This window comes from Rattus norvegicus, chromosome 4 (assembly GCF_036323735.1).
Source record: "Rattus norvegicus strain BN/NHsdMcwi chromosome 4, GRCr8, whole genome shotgun sequence".
Classification (NCBI taxonomy): Eukaryota; Metazoa; Chordata; class Mammalia; order Rodentia; family Muridae; genus Rattus; species Rattus norvegicus.
The window spans coordinates 137,847,404-137,871,706 of NC_086022.1; the positions used below are offsets into that span (position 1 = coordinate 137,847,404).

Consider the following 24,303-nt stretch of genomic DNA (forward strand, 5'->3'; position numbering starts at 1 on the left):
AGAAGTACTGATTGTAGCGGGACACAAATTGTACATTAGATAACAGTAGAGAAGCTTTTTAAATTTGTACCTGCACTGATTTGACAGCTAATGGAGATGGTTCTTTTGCAAATTAAATTGAGAGTCGTATCCCCCTCCCAAATGAAGAAGCAAAACCCGCAAGACATTATTTTTAAAGTGGTACAAGGCACCACACCCCTCGACCATGCAGCAAAGGGTAAAACAGACTGGAAGCCTGTGTGTGGAATATGAACGGAGGAGGGAGGAAGAGGGAGCAGAGGGGAGGAGTTTCTTTTCGTTTCCTCGGTGGCAAGGCGAACCCGGCAGAGATCCTGCCTCTTTTGGCTTAGAGATGTTAAAAATGACAAGCAAAGTTTTCTCTTTGTCCCTTGCTTTTCATAAAACCAAAGTCTTGATCGTGTAACTGCCTCTTGTCCCAAGGGAGACTGTGTAAAAGGGAGGGAAAAGAAGCGGAGTGGGTGAGGGGTGGCAGAGCAGATCCGGGGGACAGCGGAGAAGAGGCGCGAGCCAGTCTCTGGCAGGAGGGCGTGGATACCGGTGCAAGCTCGAACAGGTCCAGCCTTCTGGAGACCTGTGCCAACAGCAGGAGGGGACAGACGGGATCTCTGTGGGCAAACTAGGGTGTGGACCAGCCGGGAGCGCCTAACTAGAAACTCCCCTGGATCCTCCCAGAGGCACTGGACTCGCTGGTCCCCTTTTGCCCCACTGAGCCACCTTTAGAAGTTTTCCCAAGAGAAGGTACCAGACAGATCGGATGTCAGAGGCAGCTCAGGTAAGTCTATCTGCGCGTGCCTTACAAGGGATAGGGCTCTCTCCATGCGCCCTTTAGCCAACTCTTTGAGCGAGGTGAAGGGAAATCAAGGGTTTGCTTCTGGGAAAAGAGCAACTCTTTATGAAAAGGAAATGGTGCACACCCCTGGCCGTCCTTGCCCAAAATGGGAGTGGCTCAAGGTCCCTTCCCTAACCTGAGAAGAGGCGCCACCTTTCGTAGCACCGCCGCAGGTGGCTAAGGCTGGATTTTTGGACAGCTCCGGGTCAGTGGATGGAGTAAACAAGCTTCGAGGACCCCGGCACCTTCAAGCTGCCAACCTTCGGTAGGCTGACTTGTCTTTCTTCCAACATTGCCACTGCCTGCCTCCTTAACCTCAGGAGAGAATGCATGCCCTCCATAGCCTATAGCCTTTGGGGAGTGGGGGCAAATACATTTCTCTCCACTGCCCCTTCTAGGTCTTGGGGATCCAGACTTTCTCACCCCAGCCCCAACGTCCCTATCTAGCACTTAGTCTCTAGAGATAAATCGTGGTCGCGCCGGTGTTCCCTAAATGCCTCCAGCCTGGAATGAACGATCTGTGAACTGCCGGGTTAGGGGAAAGATAGAAGCACAGTACTCCATTTCAACAGAACACCGTGGGGGCTGGAAGGCAGGCCGGGTTGGGGAGGGGTGCGGTTGCCATGGCTCCCTTGTAGCCCAGCCTCAGGAGCTGGGGATGGCAGTCACAGACAGTCCCTTTTTCCTCTTTGTGCCTCTCCTGTCCTGTTTCTCTGTCTCTTCCTATTTTTTCCCTCCCTTGAGTGAAAGTGTGCTTAGGAAGGGAGCAGAGGGCAAGTGATTAATTTGGAGCAGGGTGGGTTGGAGCCCAGAGGCTGGGGAAATTTGGCTGTCTCCATTCCTTGGTCCCTTGGCTAAGAAGAACCTCACTTTCTCAGCCAGGGACAGGGCTGAGGAATTCCTGTTAAAAATCTGGGGCGGGAGGAGCAGCGGCACCACGGTTCAGGTATTTGGAACCCAAAGCATCAGAGAGAGGGAGTTGGGGGGTGGTCTGCGGTCTGACTGAGAGGGTGGGCGGGGAGTGCGAGTAGCCACCAAGAACTAGCAGGTGTGCCTGACACTGAGTGGCTGGGCGGGGAAGGCGCTTCTGACTCTGCCTGGGGAGAAAGGCTATCAATACCGCCCCGCAGGCCAGAACTGAGAAGAGCTTGCTGGTGGCAGCTAGAGGAAGGCGTGTGCACCACAGCGAGCTCCCGCTGCTGGAAATAGGGGGGGAGATTTGCGCGTGCGTGTGGGTGCTGAGCTAGGTAATTCTTGAAGGTACATCAAGGTAGAGTACTGGATCGCGCACCTGGCTGTGAATTCCAGCCCTATCTACTCTGGGATGTGTGACTTACAGTAGTCATTTTCTCTATGCCTCAGTTTCCCTCTTACTAATAGGTATCAGTACGTCCCATTTTGACCTGGAAGACTAGAATGAGATTATGCAAGCAGACAGTTTACCTGGCTTTTCTGATGAAAAACTAAGAAGTTAGTTATCCTTGATGGTATTGCTGTTACAATTAATCCTCGAATTAATTAGATAAGGTAGATTGTCCTTTCTCGGCATTTTTATTAAGGGCAAAATGCTGTGTTTTCTAATTTTGGAAAATGACGTTTGTTAAATTTATTGACACTCTGTTCAACTCGTAAATCTGGTTTGCAGAATAGAAAAGAAAACCTGAGCAGTTATTAGCCTATTAGCTCTGAGTCCAGTGCTGGACAGAGCTTAGAAAGCTGCCCAGGGAAACCACTGATCACAAGAGAATCCAGGGTTCCCCCACCCCCATAATTTTGTACATAGGATCTGAGCTCCATCTCTCGCCTGCTGATGGTACAATTGGGCTTGTCTCAGTTTCAGTCTCTTTGTGATAACACAGACCTATTGCTTCCTAGATTTAACTTGGCTATAGAGTCTAATATATACCTGGATCTTAGCTCTCATAGTCTTTAGTGCTCCAATACATTCAACTCTCCTAATGACAAGATGTGACCTCTTGTCATACGTGGGTGCTCCTGAGTAACTGTCATCTAAAACATGAGGTGCCATTGCTAGGTAACTGTGGGTAGAATCTCTTTTAGAAAAAGCTCTTCCTGCTTGTATCTAACCAGAGAAGCAGAAGACTATGAAGATTAATACATGTTCTTCAGGCTGCTCTTGTGTTCACACTTGCAGGCTTCTTTCCTTCCTTGCAAGTGCCTCGTGGTTTTATAAGTTTTATTTATCTGGCATTGTGCAAAAGGAACTCACATTGTGCACAATATGCTGTTATCTTTACGTTAATACCCTGCCATCAATTAGGCAACTAGTTTTAAATCAATTTTTAAAGAACATTTTTACACACACACACACACACATACACACACACACACACACTACAATTAAGACATACAGATATCATCTCACATATTTTATTGAAGTATATCTTAGTGAGAAATGCATTACCTGTATGGAAGTCTGTCTTTATATTTACTTCTGAAATATTTGAAGATAGAATATTAGACCTAAAGTTGCTTTGCTGGAATAATTTAACCTGATTCATTTTTTTTCTGAAGAAGTGAGATAAAAACTGTTGTCCTATCAGTTTTAACTGACAAGGGAAAAATTAACTAAAGGCAACTGACATCAGACAGGAAAGGGTGATGGTCTACAGTATGCTGTGAGGGCAGTTCAGGTGGTGGAGTGCTGCTTTTCAGTAAGCATTGAGGCACCCACATCCACAGTTGGCATGTCATCTTTAAAAGGGACCTTGAAGAATTAGTGTGACAGCTTGTCTGAAATTCATATGATCATTTACATATTGTTTCCCAGGAGCTCTGGCACTAAATGTTCTATTTATTGGGAATTATTTTGCCCTTTGATTGATGACAGCCAACACTATGATTTAATGTAATCTGCTCTGAAGACATAGATTTTACTTTTCACCATTTTCTATTTTCCTTTAAAAATCTAAGCAGCCGTGCAGTTGAGAAAAGGCTTATTACAGCAGACAAAGGGCAGCGGCACAAAACGTGACAGATTGGAAGGTGTCGAGCCCTGAATTTGGGGGAACTAATTAATGTGTCAAGGTATAATCAAGAGGATGAACTTGTCTCTCTACTGCTTGCAGTGATGAACTATATTTTCTGATTCAATCAGTGTTCCATGCTCTTTTTTTTAAACCAACTCTGAGAATACTGTATTTTCAATTATGAACATTTTGATTACAGCTTCATCCTAACTAATTCAGTCTGAAGAGAATGCAATTATTCTGGTGATTTACATACAATATGCTAAGTTAACACAGCTAATGAGCGAAAGCATAATATTCTTTCTATTCATTCCTGGAAAAAATATTGTGCTAAGCATTCTTTGAAAGACAAGATTACATTATTCACCAGCACTTGGAGTCTACCTACAGGTAGACTTGGCAATGAGCCATTTCCCTCTGCCAGTCAAGTGAAATCTCTCACATTTTGGAGATCACGTGTCTGTCCTTCCCCTTGGGAGGGACTAGAAACAATTCTCAATTTAATTAGATATGGTGCTTTCTCTTTTCTGAATATATTTATTAGAGGAAAGAGTCTACATTTTCTAATTTGGGGGCTGGTTAACACTTTAAACATTGCTAATTGCTGCAGTTTATTGTATGTGTGTTTTAATAGTGTGGTTAGTTAATTATAGCTTTCTCATTAGCACCATGTAGAGAATAATGAATTAACGCATCCCTTTGATCAAAAGCACATCTAAGTTTATCTTCTGAGAATGAAAGTGTTATTGTGTTACCAAAAGTCACTGTAATTTTCTCAAGAAAATCAAATTGGTTCGAATTCTTTAGCAGTGTATTAGGAAGCTTGATGAATGCATCGGATTGATCCCAAATGAGAGAGAAAGTGGAGCTGTGGTTGCTTGGCAACCCAACATTATTCTGCAATCTCTTCTGGTATATTCATCCAGTAAAGTAGAAAATTCTGTTTTGTTAACAAATGTTTTTAGTGGATGCACAAATAGACCATAACTAATTGAGATTTTATGTATTGCAGATTCGAAAACGAGCCTGCTTACCTTTCCATTGTGTTTAGATAATAAAATATAAAAAATATACTCTGTTTTCATAGTTCAGAATTTTCAATAAACAATGTTTGTTTCATTCAACAGAGAATTTGTTTCTAATAAAAGAATACACATTGTGTGTCGTGTTTGAAAGTCAAATCAGTAAGACTCTGTGTAGCTGTATTCAGGAAGATAAATAAAACTCAAGCATAAAGCTTGAGGTAGAGTGCTTTGAGGTGAAATGAATCCTTTGAGCTGTGATGATGCACTGAGAATTCATTTTTCATCAGTTGAACTGACAATCGAGTAGACCTGAGTATGAGCATCCAACTCGGTTGACGAAGGCAGACAGTGAGAACAATAATAAATGCATTGGATTTGGGAAATGTATCAATACATTTGGGTTTTGACTATATCTTACCACCTTTTCTTCCTTCTGATGTTTGCTTATATCTTAGTAGTTACAGAAATAGGAAATCTACACAGCCACTGGTTCCAAGGCCCCCTCCCCACCCCCATATAATTGCCTTTTTCCTTACTCTCTAAGAACGACAATCATATCATTTTCCTCTATAGCCTATGAATTTTAGTGCGCATCACAATTCCATTCTCAGACTATAAATTCTTTGAGGGCATGTGTTCCATTTTATGCACCTCATAAACCCTTACAGTCCCTGGCACGGTAGAAAGCACATTGTTGTGATGGTTAAATACAATGGCTTTGTAGTCCAGATACTAGAGTTCAACATTGAAGTGGCCAACTCACAGGTGGTGTAGCTAAGTCATTTTGAGTTTACATTGATTCCACTCATAAAAACGACCTACATACCTAGCTCATGCTTGCCGTGGTGAACCTTACACAAGACAGTCTCTAGATAGAGCTCATTAGCACTTACTAACTGCTCATTAATTTCCAGCTTTTTAATTCATCGTCATCTTTCTATACCATTCTTAGGTGTGTGAATGTACAAAGGCAGATAAATATGTGTCTGTTCAGCCCTTTGTGTATGAATAAATGTGAACTGTAACCTATATGAATAGCAATTCTGTCATATCTCATAGATTCTGAGTAGTAGTTCTTACATGTGGCTGAAATGAGAAGTACCAAGAAAGCTGTTACAATTACTACGCTACTCCCATCAATCAGAGTCTGTGGGGCTTGCAATGAGATTCCAGTGTCCTGCCACAATTGTCTTTGGTTTGCATATGTCTTCCCTAAAACCCTGCAGGCCTGAAGATTGACTTACAGTCACCCCGTCATCATGAAGTTTGGTTGGAAAAGAAAAAAGCTTTGTCCAGTCCTTGATGAGTATAATTTCATTTTTCCACCAGATATCTCTTGAGGAAGATAGAAAAGAAGCCATTATTGTGGTTTTTGTGGGTTATTTGAATAAGCCACACTGAATTTAAAGGGCCACACTAGGTTCATATATTTTAGCAGGCTTAAAGATCAAGAAACCTGGCATTTTTGAAGTCTGAACACAGATGTCTTTTACCTTATGATTTCAAAGAATGCAGGAAGAGGAACTTGCTTTGGGTACAGTTATCTTATAGGGGAGCTTTAGCTTAAAATCTTCTTGTGCAGTGTCAAATAAAAGGAATTTAGTATTCAAAATTATGCCCTTTAGATTGAATAAAACATGAAAATGTATTTTGTCTGGCTGCTCTCAAAGAAATTTTCATTAAAATTTTCATAAAATATGTAGCGATTCTAAGAGTTCTATATATGGCTAATTTTGGAAAACGAATCATATAACTTAACCTGTGATGATGGGTGATAGAGAATTTCCTTGGTCTGAATTGAATAGCTGAATGGTACTCTTTGGGGGTATTGAAAGACTCATAGATTTTTGTCCAGTCTTGATCAAACCTAATCTCTCTCTCTCTCTCTCTCTCTCTCTCTCTCTCTCTCTCTCTCTCTCTGCCTCATTTTTAAACAGGGTTAAGGAAAATCAACAGTTTGTTAAATAACCTTGAGGACATTGCTGGCCTTCATCTTAATGTTGAAACCAAAGTCACGAGGAGAAGAGAAAGGTTGAACCTGTGGCTTTTGACAGAGGTGTATAATTAAGGTCTAGTCAAAAGACAATGTCATCTCCCTCCTTCAACAAGTGCTGCTCCTTTTGCAGAGTAGCAAAATTGACCCACAGTCAGAAGCCAAAGGAGCCTTCTCTGTAAAGGCCAGCTATCTCCCAATAGAACAGGATGGATGAGGATCCTCAAGAAATGGGTTTGATAGGTGTGCAATGAAACTCAATATACATTGCCTACTTCCACTTTATAGAATGTGATTAATGAAAGATTCAACTTGAATCACCACAAACAAACATTACTAAACTTGCATTCCAGGCCATCTTTAGCTCGTTTCTTTTGCTATTCTTTCTTCCTTTATTTTTTATCACCCCAGATGGCCAGGATCATAACCGCATATGTGCTTCAACTTTAGTCCCCAACCTTCAGAATAAACTGTCAATCCCCCTGTTTCCTCGCTGCTTTCCAAGACTAGAGTTGATATAACAGTGCAGAGAATGCCAAAGACAGCTTCTATGATATCAGGTTTGCTCACACAGCAGAAGTCCTTCCCAAAGGAAAGCTTTCCTGTGACATTGGGGACAGTGGTTGCTGGGCATGTGTAGTGGAAGATCAAGTGGCATTGTCAATGGAACACCAGGGTCACCTGGACATCTGGATCATTGCAGGGAGTCCCTGCTTTTGATAAAGTTATATACACAAGGCAAGAATGAAGAAACAGTTAAGGGTATATTGCGAAGGGGTTTGGGTTTCTGAAGCTAAGGGAGGAGGCACCCTCTAGGACTATAGAATATAGATAGGTAAGAAGAATGCAGCAGTTTTTGATGATGCGATTATGTGATTGTGAACAGAATATGCTACTGTATTGAAGACTTAAAGAATCTAAAATTGACAATATCTATGTATTATTAGTTGCCTTACATTTTAGTGGATCGAAAAGAAATAAATCATCTCATCTACAAATAAGCTTGAAAGACAACAAATACTGACCTTTTCAGGTACTCTACTGCTCAAACTGCTGTTCCATTAATTCAGAAAATTACTTATGACATGGCCACTTAAAACGTAATATCTTGTGTTATGCAATCACTGAGTTTTTGTTTTAAATGTTGTTCTCATATCCTACTTGCCTTTTAGAACAACATACTCAACAGAAGAGGGGAGGCTAGTAGCCTATTTTATATATCAAAACATCAACTCAAAGTCAAATAGCCAGCCAGATAGTGGGATAAAAAGGAAAGAAAGCTCAGATAACCTCATTAGTAACCCAATTAAATGCTTATTCTTCACCTTCATAGATTTTTACTTGTTTCCTCATTTGAAACATATAAGAAAACATACATTGGAAACTTTTTCCCACCTTCAAATTAGAAGACAATATGTGAAAGACTGAGGACTCTAATGAATCTAGTAAAATACTACAAATGTGACCATTTACATTCTGTAGGTTGAATTTAGTTCTGGCAATATATATATATATATATATATATATATATATATATATATATATACATATATATATATGTGTGTGTGTGTGTGTGTGTGTGTGTGTGTGTATACACATACATACATAAACATATACATATACATACACATACACATACACATACATATACATGTATATATATTCTATAGTGAAAATCAGAATTGACATTTTAGGGAGACATTAATAAACGCTCTACATTTTGAGAATGAAAACTCTGAAAAGGATGCTGAAATGGTAGAGTGGTCTGCATACAGCATGGAGTAAGAGTCGAGAGCTTGGGAAAAGGAACTAGGTATTTCACTTTGAGTGCTGTCATTGACTCTTGCTAGCAATATTGGGTCATTTTGAACAAGACGCTTCTATGTACTAGGTGGCTTAAAGGGAGCTCTTATGATATTAATGCTTTCCTCAAATTACTGAAATACAGATTGCAGAACATGAGTAAACATTTGAAGATGTTGGATGGAATTATTTAAGCAGTGTCTGCTTCAGCTTTACTCCTACAGCTAGCATGAAGTAATTATTGGATGTATTCCTTGTTATCTACCCAAACTTACTTGTTATGTATCTGCTTATTCATGGTAAATATGAAGAAAAGTAGATAAAAAGAAGTCTTTCAAAAGTGTTAGACAACACACACGTATCCTATTTACAGTACCATTTAAAAAGAGGTTTTAAAATCCTTCTTGCAATGGAGTCATACTGAAGAATATCCACTGAAAGGAAAATTTGCAGGGGTAGGGGGTACTGAACTATCTTAGTTAGACTCTGCTATGATTAAACTCCCTGGGGACCCATGGCTCCAGCCGCATATGTAGCAGAAGATGGCATTGTCTGCCACCAATAGGAAGAGAAGCTCTTGGTCCTGTGAAGGCTTCTTTCCCCACTGCAGGGGAATGTTGAGGTGGGAGTGGGTAGATGGGAGGAAGAATATCTTCATAAAAGCAGGGGATGGAAGATGGAGGAGGAAATAATACATAAATATCCAATAAAAAATCTTAGAAAAAAATTCTAGCTTTTTTTAATGCAGTTCAGCAACCCAGAGTGGATGGGTTTTCCTACCTCCATTAATTTGGTCATAATACACTGCCATAAACAAACAATCACACACACACACATGCACACGCACGTGTACACACAAACACACACAAGCATGCCAAGAAGATTGTCTCCCATGTGGTTCTAGATTCTTTCAAGTTGACAATTTACACCATGGGAGCATTTGTGTTCCCTCTAAAAGTGTACCTTAGGAGCATTTGTTGCCATGGATATTTCCTGTGCCAGATCCTGGGTAGCATGTATGTAGAAGCCAGCAATTACTCTCTCCGTAGACTTTGCTTACTATTTCTGCATTCTTGAAGAAATATTGTAGATGATTCATAATATAAATATGCATGGATTTCTCTCACATCTGGGTATTATATATAGCCTATGGTATTATGTGTTTGGCATTTCTGCCACTTGGATTAAGAAAAAAAATAGTTCAGGATAGCAGAAGATCTATTTCACCTTACTAATGTTTGAAATGATTGAAACTATAAGATAACACTGTCTTTGTTGGCACCTGTCAATCAATGTAAGGGTTATTTGGAAAGTAATGTTACTCTTTTCCTGACTGATAAACTATACTTTGGAAAAGTGGGAACTTGTCTTTTAATTGAAGTATTTAGAAGTAAATGCAAATTTGTTATTATTTTAGTCTGTATATATAAATAGCATTCTTAATTAATCAATGCTAATTGATTCCAACAGGCTCCTTTTGGTGTACAGGTTAAGGTTAAGAATATGATTGTATCCTGTTTTGCATAAGCAGGAGATCTCGTCTCTTTCCATTCTATACACTATTAAGCATTTGTTTAATCCTTGCCTGCATCTTTAAAGTAGAGCACTTAGTTTTTCCCAAAGCAGGTTTTCCATTGGGTTGAGAATATAAAGATTTCTGTAACTCACTCCATACAGTGAACCTACTATCAAAATTCGTATACTTCCTTCAAACGTGATGATGCAAAAATGTGTCCTAAGTTGAATAATGACGAGACTTTCAGAGCACTGGCATGGCAGCATGCGAGGAAACAAAAATAATGACTCTAGCATCTGCAGTCTACAGCCTATAGGTATACCTGCATGAATAATTAATGGACTACTCGAAGTTATTTGTTCTTATTCAGTGATATCCTGTTTTCTGTAGAGTTCAAAATGAATGGATAAAGCCAGAAAACAAACTAACTTTTAAAATTGACCTTAATCCCACTTTGCTTTATGACCTCTGGAAATTCTCAGAGGACATAGACCTCAAAGGGTCTCAACAGTCTATTTGTCTTATGCATGCAAGTCTCTGCCTGTAATTGATTTAGCCAGAATAGATTTTGCTCACGATTGATGTGCTTGAAGTAATATTAAAGGACTAAGGAGTTCAGGTGCAACCTAGTGTGTGCTTTAGTGAGTCAAGGTCAAATACATTGGCTTTGACCTTAAACCCTGTCCCTTTAATAAAGAAAAGCGTGTGGTGGGTGGGGATTTTATCAGGGAGAGAATGCTTTCCATTCACTTTTGAAAATTGATATGACTTGTTTAAGTTGGAAATTGACATCTGTACACAAAACCTTTTGAATGCTATCTTCTATTTTCCTGTTTCACCAGTTATAAAGGGGATAGGAACAGCATTGACCGTCCCATTCAGTGGCAGTTGGAGGATTAATGAGCTAATATTTGTAAAGTGCTGTGAAGATAAAGGTGTCAGCTATTATTATTACTAATAAACCATTTTTCTCCAGTGTAATTTTGGACAGCAGCCATTAAAAACCCATTACTGTATTTAACAGTAAAACAATCTGCTACAGCCTAGTATTTACTACCTCAATTAAGGATATATTCTGCAGCTTTTGCCCCTCCAAATACAGAGCTGGTGAGCTGGTGGTGGCCTGCCATTTCCTAAGCTCATCAGAGTACTGGGCTTGGATCTTTTGCCCATTGCTAGAGAAAGCCAGGCTCTGTTCTGCTTAAGAAACAAGTTAGGATGCACCTTTGTTTTTGTGGTTTATAAAATGAATGGATCATTAACTGCTGGGCTTTTTACCCATCTGCATCCATATTGTGGTTTATTATCTTTGAAGGTTGAATTCTACTTTTTATTTCATTGTTTGGCACTGATACCATGAATGAATTGGACTCATGGGTGATTGCAGATATGTTTATGCATGAGAGGAGATTGGTGTGCAGTATTTACAACTCATAACTAAGCTTACAGTTCAAAGACTGAAAAAATTATGTATCTGTTCCAGCCCAAAAATATTTAAAGATAAATGGAAGGGCTTGAATCATATGGACTAATTTCTTAAATGTGTAAGTTACTATAACTCACACAGTATTAAATCCCAATCAAAATATATTTAAACCTCTATAAGTGTCCTAAAATACAAATTCATATCAAGTGATATAATTCCACATATTTCTGAAAGAACGCTCACTATGAAACAGTAATTTTGCTATAGGAAATAAAAATAAAAATATAAAATAAGTCAGTGAGTGTATGGATGTGTTCCCAAGGCCATCAGTAGCTACTTATGAATTTGTTAACTATCCTGGAATTTGAATGGGGGAATATAGTTTTCTGAGGAAAGAAATCATTACTTTATGGCACACAATTTTATTATGAAAATCCATCCTCAGTCAGTATTTGCCTTTATGTTAGAACAATTTGAACAAACACAACCATCTGTTTGGTTTTAGTAGATGACAATATGTGTCATATTTAGTAGTTGACAGGTCAGTTTACAGGCTTGTTCACAGAGGACAAAAGTTATCCTCAGTGTCTTTCCATCAAGAAAGAGAATTTCACATAAAGAATGAGATAACATAAAAGTCATATGGATAATGATCATAAAGATAGAAAGCAGTTCAAAATACTAGAAATACATCGTGGTGCAATACCTCTTGGAATGCAGCTCATTTTTCTGAAAGTCAGGTGGAACAACTCTTTCCCAGTACTCTTGCTGCTTAAATAAGACTGAATTCCTAACAGAAGAAGAAACCTTTTCCAAAGAGGTCATTTCAGAGGCAGTGCATTAATAACTATTCAAAAGAGATGTTATTGTCTGCAGAAAGGGCAGTCCATTGTCCATTGCAGGTGAACTGTGGCATATGTTTGAATGTTGATTTCGCACAGGGAGAATGCTTTATAAACACTCTCCTCATATGATTGACTTCTGAAGCCAGACTCACTCTGTTCTCATCCTTTGCTTTGTTGAACTTCACATAAATAATTCACCATAGGACTTGAGATAATTTAAATTCAGAGGATAATAAAAGGTTTGGGGTTTAGAGTACAAGGACAACACTTAGATCAGTTGTCTTTCTAAAGAGCAATGCATTAAAAAAATATAGTAATACAGACAGGTAGGCATACAGACAGCAGAATGACTGCAGGTCTGAGAAGGGGTCAGACCCTCATGTTAGAATGGGGATTGTGTGTCCTTTCTGGTAGGTTTAACAAGAATAAGGGTGCTGACCATTCTGAAATGTTGCCTTATTTGACCTACAATTGGCCATTGATAGAGGTAGCATTGAGTGGTTGGTTAAGGTGATCAAAGGTGACCTTTTCTAGTTGCTCATTATTAAGGATCGATGGTACAAGGGAGACAAGAATCTAGGCAAACATGCTACCTTACTTCTGGAAATGCAAATGACTGGAGTTAGTGGACTTGAAACAGTTCAGCAAAAATGGAGGAACTTTACAAAATAGCATGGATCTGGCTAACAGATACCTACTTTTCATATCTGATTCTTAGGGTATTGGTTGGGAAATGAGCCAGCAGTTTGTCACTGAGAAGAAAGCTAGGAAGGAGCTTATATAGTTGTACTAGACAAGTTTGTCAAAAAATACTTGTAGAATATGTTTTATATTTATATTCACACATATATGTACACATATATATGATTTGTTCAAATGTCTTTTATGCTGTGGTCTAGCTAGTTCAATAATGGCATAATGGCTATCTACCAATGCAAAATCCAAGAATTCTGTAGTTGTTTAATCTACATGACTGTATGTTTCATCTAGTGTTTAATCTACACTGGAATCTTAAAGAAGTATGCTCTAATGCCAGTGAAATAATAGACTTGCCACTGATAGCAAGAGCGAGCATGCAAAGAGGGTAAGATTTCTATTTCCATGTCCCTTACTTCTGTTTTTAGGATTCTATTTTATTTTTTGTTGTATATGTGTCTGTATGTATGCATGCACACAAAACATATTAATGACAGTGCCTATACAATACAAAAGTAGTTTTGAGCCATTTAGAAGATCCATCTCTCTATCCTGTCACTCACTTTTCATAGAGTTTAAGTCCATAGATTTGAAAGTGGTAGTAACATGTCAATATTTTTTGAGTTTTTGGCAAAATCGAGGCTATCCTGTTTCAGTGTGGTGTGGTGTGGGGTGGGGTGTGTGTGTGTGTGTGTGTGTGTGTTTGTACATGTGAGTAAGACAAAGAGACAGTGAGAGACAGAGACACAGAAAGACAGAGAGGAAACAGACATATACATAAACATACACATACGCATGTGCATACACATATATATACATATATACATATTATACATACATATATATGTGTACACATATATATGTATATATATATGCAGAGAGAAAGAGAAAGAGAGAGAGAGATTTGACCTAAGGGCTTCATGCCCTAAAGCACATGCTAATGCTCTGATTTACTTGTCATAAACACAAGGAAATAATAGACTCTGATTGTCTTGGAAAAAAATCACTTGTAGGATATTGGAGTATATTTCAATATACTGCAAGGTATGTTAATGACAAAGCTGTGTGCTCAGCACACATGCTTTTCAACTGTGTTGAATAAAATGCCTATGGCTTTTGCCTAGACAAAGCAGCAGTAAAACGAAAGAAGGGGGGCCTGTGTTGGCATGAATCCTATAGACTAATATTCTTGAGTTGGGCAAGATGCTCGGATTTTTTTCTCCCAGATTTGTTTTGATTCATGCCCTCTCTTATTCAGTTCTTTTGGAAATCTCTTGGAATTGTGAAAAGCAAGAAATCGCTTAACAGAAGGACTATTTACAGTGAATTCCACATACCACGAACTGAGACCTGCTGCTTAGGTTGACCAGGGTTGCTGGGCTCTACTGGGAGAAGAGTAGAGAGCATTTTCCCTTTTCCTTCCATGGACATGGAAGCCATAGTAGAAGGGAAGTAGGCGGTTTGCTATGAAATGATGACGATGACGAATTTGACTGTAGGAATCTCTTACCTATAGTTTGCAGAAGAACAGCTATAATAGAAATGGGGCTGTTGTGTGCAACATGGTCACAGGTCTCACAACTACCTGCAGAATTGTAGAAGCACAGAACAAGAAGCAGGTCCAGGATCCATAGCTAGGGGAGCATCTTTGGACTAGTCTTTTCCCTTCTGATACACTTTGATAATAAAGAAGTGCAGTCATGCCACGTAGGTACACATGTCTGTGCACTCATGGCCTTTACTCTGCTCTCTCCCTAAGTCTTGTTGCCACCTTCTTCCTCATGTGCCACCTTCCTTGACTTTTCTCCCTCCCTTTTTCCTATGTATTACAAATTAAGTGGGGGTATCATTCTTATTACGCTAAAGCTCTGACTAACCTGTCACAAACACAAGAACATGATAGGCTCTACTCGTCTTGGCAAAAATCATATGTAGACATTAGAGTATATTTTCATATTCCATAAGATATATTAATGACAAAGGCATATTATTAATGGAAGCCAGCACGTGAGTGTATCATTTAATAGTTGCATCTGCTAGTTTCATTAGCATGAACTTTAGAATCCACAGAACTAGGAGGTGTGTGCCTAGTCCAGGAGCTCAAGATTGTTGCCTTATTTCCTCGACAGGTCATCTTGATTTATTCACAGGGTCAACTGATAACACACCCCTTGAACCAAAGGGAGTAAGTGATGGTTCTGAGGGACTGTAACTCAGAAACAAGAATTCAGATTACTTGAATGAACTGATCCATTGGAGAAAAGATTCAATAAACAAAAACCATTTGCTAATCACATTTGTGAAGGCAATATGTAAATGTCTTGCAACAAATTTGGGAAACTGCTGCTTCAGGACTGTGATGCTATTTGAAGCTTCCTGTCCACTAAGTGGATATATTCTAAAAATTTTAGTAGATAGTCTGGAAGATGTTAAATAAAACACAGAGAAGAGCAGCAAGTGGCTATTGAGGGAATTAAAGACAGCACGGGGTAATTTTGACTTTTCATCTACACCATGCGTACTCTCCATGGTGGATCTACACCTTGGAACATGAGTTTACAGATCTCTACAAGGAATATAAGTTTAGAGGAGTACGCTTCTAGAATGGGTTTCGTTTTCAAATGGTAATACCCAACGTTTTGTAAATAGCCGTTGTGAACTGCCTGATGGGCTGAGTAGTAGCGAACCACAGTGAGTTTCATGTGGCAATTCCTCTGGCTGTTGGCTTGGAACATATGATCTCAATTCTCCCAGAGTCCCTTTTGACAAAGTGCAGTGATTTTGCCATAGCATGGATTGCTTTCTTCTTGTTTTGCTTTAGCAACTTGCCACAAAACCTGCCTCTATTTTTTCCTTGTCACACAGATTTAGCACTCCCTCAACTGTTCTGGAAAATCCCTTGTTTGTTCTTCCAATTGCTAGAGTCTCACTGGATTTCTGCCCTGTATAGCCTCTCTTTTCTATAGCCTAAAATGTCACTGTTCAGATCTCCTTTCTTGCTTGTCACTTTGACGAGGATGTCACTTACTTCCTGGAAATCTTCCCTGGCTCCCCATAGTTTTGCTGGCCAAGTAACTGTCACACTTGCTTTCTAAGTAAAGTGGCACTGGGCTTCATTATTTTTCTCTGCATCCTTGTATCCTTAGAGACCCTCTAGTACAACAGCCTCCAACCCCCCTCCTCCCAAGCTTCTAGGTTCTCACACAGACTTGGTACTTTCCTTTATTCTGAAGTCACCAATCATTGGGCCCTTGTTGTCTAAGACATGCTAGTTCAAACTCTTTGTGTAGCATTTAGTACTCCCTCCTATAGGTCTTTAAAATTTTTTACCTGCTCATTACACATGTTTGTGTGTGTTTGTGTGTATACATATACACACATACATGTAGAAAGATAGCTATGTATAGACATAAACATAGATATAGTTATAATTTATTCCAATGTATTTCACTAGTTGAAGCACAACAGTCATGTCAGTAGCCAGCCATTAATGAAATGTTACTATAAACATTAATAGGGTGGAAGCAGTGAAACTCACCACATTAAAATTAGATTCTGCCATCTGCTCCAAGTTTGCACCTTTTTCTTCTCTATCTTTAACAATCAGGAGGTTTGTAATAGCTGAATCTGGATGATGACAGCTTAACTCCTACCTGAGTCCTGCAGCCCTTTGTAGTCTATAAGATGGAGAGAGGGTTTGCAGGGACTGCCATTCCTGTGATGAACTCACCAACATCCCACACAAATCATGTGATACATGTTAAGGGTATCACAGGTCCTATGATACTACAGGTAGAAACATATAACAACACAAGAAGCGCCAGGACAACCAAGTGATGTTTGGAGTTAATTGTCAGCTTGACAGAATTTCTGATCATTTGGAGATGGGCCTCTGGCCATTTGGGGCAGGCTATTTCTTGATTACATCAATTAAGACACCCACATCGGACAGCAGTACTCTCTAGTTGGAGTTCTGGAGAATATAATTGGAGACAGGGAACTGAGCAGCAGAATGCATTCATCTTCTTTCCTGACCATGGATGTGATGGACCAGCTGCTTCAGCTCCTGCTGACATGGTTTTCTGCCATCATGAAATGTTTCCTGCGAGCCAGAATAAACTTTCCCCCCTTAAATTTCTTTTATCAAGAGAGTTTATGTCAGCAACAGAAAGAACAACTAAGTGAACCCTCAGGAGTCCATTTTCACACTCCTTTCTTAATTTGCTCCCTCATTTAATCATTAGATGAAAATCTAGGATGCCCCTAACACCTGAAAACCATTGTGCTGATACATGAATTCTAGAATGATTTATATTTACCTGCTGACCCCAAGAGACTAATACTCGCCCCTAAATATACGCCCAGGAAATGTCAATGTGAATATTGTTGCCCTTTTCCTGAGTGCAATACCTACCTGATGATAAGAAGCTCAGGTTTAAGGAAAGCTGAGGATCTGAGGTATGGACTCAGATAGCAGGCAGTGTAGAAGGTGAAACTGATAAAACTGTCAGGTAACCTAATGCAGGCATCTGACCCAGAAAACACCCGTGTAGTGTTCAAAAGGTCCAGAGAAGAGGTTTACATTTGAAAAGCAGAGAAGGAATTCATTTGTGATTTGCCTTTTTTTTTTAACCAACAGCTAATTTTCAGCAGTATGTATCAGAGTGTCCTCTGCTATCCTTTGATAAAACCTTCTGGCATGATAAAATGTGACACAAATATTCTCTAGTCGTGAAAGTTTTTATGCCTGTTACATAAAGCTAGAGCCTCTCTAATTTGGAGTTAGGTCAGAGAAACCAACCGGATGGAGGATGGCTTCTCTAAGGTATGCATGGTAAACTCATGCTTGCTTGTTCCCTTGACAAGACACTGAATGCAGGGACATTCATTCCATCCTAGATCGGTGGTTCCAATAACCTACTGAAGTCCATTTCAGTCTCGAGAGGATCCTGAAATCATCTGTTCACAGAAAACCAAACAACAAAACCCCACAGCATCAGCCTTATATTTCACCTAGGTTAATATTTTCTTCACATTTAGAAATACCAATAAGCAGAGATTCTGATTCCTTCCAAGGCCTACCTCTCAGAGCTGGAAGCTCAGACAAGGCTGGAGAAAAGTATCTTGTGGGTGTTACTGAGAATCATTAGTCTTGTGATATGAAAAATAAAACAATATGGTCTCTATATGTCCCATGCTCTACCAAGATCCTCATAACTTCTGCTTGGGTGTGTATAAATCTTTCTTCAAGTTTCAGGGATAATTAGGACATTTTTCTAAGCTATCTTACTGGTGTATACTGGATTGTAGATGTTTTGTTATTGAACATGGAAACAATAAGGTTGGATATTTTATATACTTCATTTTATTAAAATGTATAACTGAGTCCTTCATTTTGTTTATTTAGAAAATGTGGATATATGCCTATAGTATTGATTAATAATAGAGTCCTTTGATCCTGGAAATGCTTTGAATGAGTCATATTTCTCTTTCAATGAATTGTGTGGACTTTTCATTTACACCTATTAATGCAACATGGTACTTATTCTAGTCTCAGAAGAAAGGAGTTTTTGTGTTGTAGGGTTTGAAATCAATTGTTACATATAAATGACATTTTCTACCTGTGTCTTCTGCAATGACTCCTTGAAAATGAATTATGTGGAGACAGTAACACAATTATTAAAAGGTATCATTTAAAGACAGCCTCTGAGCATATCACTCTTTTACTGTCTTTGTTTCTCTCTGTCTTTCTGTCTCTCTATCTCTCTTTCTCTGTCTCTCTCTGTCTCTCTGTCTCTCTGTCTCTCTGTCTCTCTCTCTCTCTCACACACACACACACACACACACACACACACACACACACACACACACACACCCCTCTAATTCTCCAGTGCTGGATACCATCTCTTAGGCTGTGCTTCTTCCTAAAGCTCTCATCAGCAAAGTGAAAAATCTGTTCAAAATGTCAGACACTTAGTCTATGTTTACTAGGAGCAAAAAGGACATCTTTTTTCTTGGCCACACACCAGGTGATTAATTATAGGATGATTCTGTGCACTGAAGCATCTCTGTCATAAGCTTATCACTTGATGTTTGAAAATGGTGTATAGTGGCCTATCAAGTGATTCATTTATTTGTCATTTTATAGCTTCAGAGGTGGTGTTCTGCCTTCCTTTCTTTCTTTCTTTCTTTCTTTCTTTCTTTCTTTCTTTCTTCCTTTCTTTCTTTCTTTCTTTCTGTCTGTCTGTCTGCCTGACTGTCTGTTTTCTCTTGTCTTTCTTTTGTTCACTGCTATTGTTTTGACCAATGCTTTATTTATTGGTGCCATGAATTAGTCGGTTTACTCACCCTTTGAAAATTGGTGTAATGAATATTCTAAGTGACACTAAATACTCTTAGGACTGGCTTAAAAATAAGAACATAGGCCTGAAAACTATTCACTAAAGTAAAGCAGAAAATATAAGCAAAATGCTGTGGGAAATAATACTGTAATTTAGAGAAATGAAACTATTCAGATATATTTAATGTCTGATGATTTGAGACCCTGTAATCTCAGTGTTTAGCTGGGTGAAGCTAGATCAGGGTAGCTTAGGATATAAACAAGAACAGAAACAGACAAAAAATCCTGGTGTCTCAAAGGGACGAATTTAATATTTTAGAGAAAAAGGTCTTAATGATAGTAGTTTCTACTTATTAAAGTGAAATTATTGTCACACATACAATGACATGCCTGTAAGTCAGCCCTGTGGAGGCTTCAATGGGAACATTGACAATTAGATGTCAGTCTGGTAAATCTATTTGCTTCCTTTCAAACCTGGGTTAAAGTGTAAGACATTGTCTGTAATGGCCAGCATCTGGGGATGAAGATTAGTTGTAGAACCTCGCCACACATGTGAAAGGCCCTGTATTTGATCCCTAGTATGTAGAAAAGGAACCAAGCAAAAAAACCTCAAACCAAAACCCTGAAATTGTACTAATTATAACTGATACAGTTGTGAAATATATATATGTATACATATATATTCTCATAATTTCAAATCTGATCTTCATTGAGGACATTTGAACAAAAGCAAAATGTCTATGTCTGTGTGTTCTTCTTAACTATGATCAGGAGAAATAAATGAATGCATCTTTCATGAAGGATATGAGAGTCAGTTTTGAACAACAAAGGCAAAAGCCACAGCTTCCAAATGAAGATGCGTTCATCTCTGTTCAAACTTTTCCCTATAAAAACGTAGACGAGAAGCTAGAGAGACGGCTCAGTAGGTAAGAGCACTTGCTGCTCTTGGAGTTTAGTTCCCAGGACCTCTGCCAAGAGGTTCACAACAACCTGTAACTCCAGCTCTCCAGGACCTGACATCCTCTTCTGGCCACACAGGACTGGTACCTATGTGTGCACACACATTTGTATACACATAGACCGAAACATGAAAATAAAGAAAAATTAAAAATACTGTAAGATTGCTTATTTTCATATTATCTTCAGGAACACATCACCTTACCAGAAGGACTTGATTTTCCAAATTTTCTGCTAATGCCATCTGTTCATGGCATAAGCAATGCATTTGGTACTTATCTTTTGTAAGCACTGATGTCACTTAACCAAAACACATATACATCTTCCTTTTAAAAGGGAAACTAAATATGACCACTTTCTGTTGGATTTTACAGATCTACACACAGTGTTCTTGCTTAGTATTGATTATTGGGATGTCTAACAAAAGGTCTGAAGCTAGCCTGAAACTCAGCAACAAAGAAAGAGACCTTACCCCATTTGTCCTCTTTGTTAACATTTTCACTTGAGTGGCATGTGATATTAAATCACCTGGAATCAGTGTCTGTAGATTTCAGCAACCTTTTATGTATGGTTGTGTGTGTGCTCAATCTGCAATGAGCTGCTTTCACTGATTAGCAGTTTGAAAATCTGCAGGTAAAGGGAATTTTAGTAGCTTGATTTCCCCACTTCTTTAGCCCTGTGTGCATCTGAAGGGAGGGCATTCCCTTTGTGCCACTCTTGACTAATTTGGTTTAAGCAGATGCCTGCTGGGAAACAAAATTGCCACACATTGAAAGGAATTTACCTGCAGTAATATAACTGCGTTCTCAGATAGAAGATGGAGACAAAAGAACTAGTGTCAAGTGAAATGTGTATGTATGTAGCTTAGGTTTCATTCATTCATTCATCCATTCATCAATCCACTTTTTCATTCATCAAATATTTATGGATCCAAGACTAAATCCCAGACACTATGAAAAGCATTGTGAGGAAGATAAATCTCCTGTCCTCCTACAATTGCCTTCACTAAGAATGTTAGTCAATAAATAAGTAAAGACATAAAAATCATTCCAGGAAAGAAACAAAGGCTCGTGAAAGAGAAAAATTGGAGGAAAGTAGTGAAAACGTTTCTCTGAAAAGGTGCCTTTTAAGCTGAGCCAGAAAGGAAACGAAAGCAAGCAGGTTAAGGGCCAGAAGAACAGAGAGAGAGAGAGAGAGAGAGAGAGAGAGAGAGAGAGAGAGAGAGAGAGAGAGAGAATGTGTGCACTTAAGGGGCATGACTTGCCCTTTAGAGTTGACAGAAGGCTAGATACTATAGAACAATGAGTGTGGAACCCACTGGCCAGTAGTGTGTAAACTCAGAGTAGATGGCAGTAGTCTACATTTTTCATGGATGACAATATAGTTGAAATGTTCTGTAGAAACTTCTAAGAAATCTAAGAAGTCAAGCAAATCAATGCTATTTATGTTTAAACAACAGCAAATATACAAGGGCCATATTTGGCAATGAGCAGATTGCTATGTAAATGATGAGGATCAATTGGTCCTTTACAGTGGAGATAAGAAAGGCTGAGATTACAGCTAGAATATCAAAAAGAAATATTTGCAAGCAAAGCTGTTGCTATTTCATTTAATGTGTTTATATTAAGATGAGGCAGTATAAAGAAGGATTTTACATTGTATCTCACAGCCCCTGGATACAGGAAACCTGTATAAGAAATGTGGAGCAAAGGAAGACTTGTGCAATGACAGAACTTTGGTATCTGTTTCCTAACAGTTGACTTGCATAGTCTAGAAGTGACCTCACAGACAGCTCAGTCATGTGATGGGTAACATTTAGCAAATCTCTGCTGTGGATGACAATAAATTCTTAAGACAAAATAGGAGTGCCGGGTGGAGAGTATTCTGCACAAGAGAAGGTATGGTAATTCTTAGAGAAGCTGTGAGTTAGATGCAGAGGATAGAAGACATTTTTAATCTGTTGGTTACAAGCATGATATGCGTTGATAAAAATTGGACAATGACCATATCAAATGGACATTAGATCCCTTAGTTTTTCCTGTATACTCATGGGTATCATGGCTTCTCATCAATACAGAAAGAGTGTTTACAGCTTCTTTTCCATATGGAGACTTGTGGAAAGTTGATTTATTAAAAAATAAGTTAGGTTGATGGCAAAATTCCTGAATTTTGCTCACTATATTAGTGATGTTAAGTGTTGTCAAATATATATTTTAAGGAAAATAAAAATTCAGGCTTTGAGTGTTAATTTTAAAATGATGGCATCCATAACTTATGTAGAAATTCCTACAAAGAACAAAGGCGTTGCCTGAAGAAGTACTTTCCTTTCAAACTGATACATAAAAACACAACACAATGATAAAATAGGTGAAAGGACAGAGCATTTTCAGATAAAACAGGTGTTAATGATCAATAACATATTAGAGTACTTACTATTGTATGTAAGCAAGGAAAAACAAGTTAATGCTACAGAGAAACAAAGTATGATTCATCCATTCATGAGATACTATTAGACAACTGAAAGGAATAACCTACAAAAGTATGCAGCTATTAAAAGAACTTTCCTAAGCAGGCTAAATAAAAGTTTAAGTATTGTGTGAATTCATTAATGTGGTATTTTATTAAAGGCAAGACTGAAGGAAGCCAAACAAAATTCTGAATCTCTAGGACTAACAGGTGACAAGAGACTATTGATTGAGGTACATTTTTTATAGCAGTTTGTTTGTCTAAACAGTATTAGCTTTCTGAGTTGACATCTGCTTGCTTGCTTCCTTGCCTGCTTGCTTGCTTGAAACACGGTCTTGTGTATCATAGGTTGGCCTTGAACTTGCTCCATTGCATGTGCTACCTACTAGATGGGTCCTAGCCAGTAAACTTAGGGTTTATGCATGCGCTTTACCAACTGAGCCTGCATTTTATTTTTTAATATTGATTACCTGAATTATATGGAAATCTTATCCCAATGCTCTAATTAAAAAATGGAAAGCAACTATTTGTCATTTATTAGACTACAACAAAAATCATACATGCTGTTGTATGTGTAAAGACATTCAGGAATTGAACATACTCATACGATGGTGAAATGAGTGAAAATTGGAAAAAACAATTTTAAGAGCTAGTAAAGTTGGAGGTATTTGTGCCCTGTAATGCCTCAGACATTCTGCCTCAGAAGGTCATTCAAAGGAAATGTTCAGGTGTGATCAATAAACAAACAAATAAACAAACAAACAAAAAGCACTCAAATGTTTTCTATGAAAGTATTTTAAAGACAAAACAAATCCCCAAAACAACCAGAAACAAGAATTCAAAAACAGAAGAAAACTTTGAATATATAATTACATACAAAAATTGAATGTTTATTATATAACATATTAATTTATAACCTAACATACACAAGAGGTAAATATCAAATATGTAATTTGATTTGTCTAAATATAGATTTCAAATATATTCAAAGAATTTTACATAAAAAACAAGTTTCAGACTGCAATTCGTAGATGAAGCTTATTATATAAATTTAGTGTGGCTCAAATTACACTAATAATCTTTATTGAAAATATAAAAATGAACTTATCATAAGCTAAATTATATTGGTTCATTTGGTATGGATGAAAGAAATGCAAGATGTAGAAAGAAAATTTTAGGAAACTCTTATATTTCATTAAATTAAAATCTTGAATTCTGAGGTTGGACACATGGATCAGTGGATTAAAAATTTTTGCTGATCAAGCACAAAGACCTGTGTTTGGATCCCCTAAACCTATGGACAGAAAAATATAAACAAACAAAAACTCTGGTCTGGATTTCCAAGCTTGTAACTCCAGTGCTATGGGACATTTGGACAAGAAGATCACTGGGGCCT

The 24,303-nt window shown here is 38.4% G+C and overlaps 1 protein-coding gene across 11 annotated transcripts in view; it reads left to right on the plus strand.

The window, feature by feature from the left end:
• Positions 1–244: 244 nt before the first annotated feature.
• The window catches only part of Chl1 (cell adhesion molecule L1-like), a 214,430-nt gene continuing 190,371 nt past the window's right edge, over positions 245–24,303 (plus strand). For 2 of the 11 annotated variants that reach the window (XM_039108773.2, XM_039108777.2), the window contains exon 1: positions 297–793. The gene's annotated coding sequence lies outside the window, so the exon portion shown is untranslated. Of the gene's footprint in view, positions 1,116–1,530; positions 1,797–24,303 lie in introns of those variants that run through there. The other 9 variants (XM_063286790.1, XM_039108774.2, XM_063286786.1 and 6 more) reach the window with 9 other exon arrangements.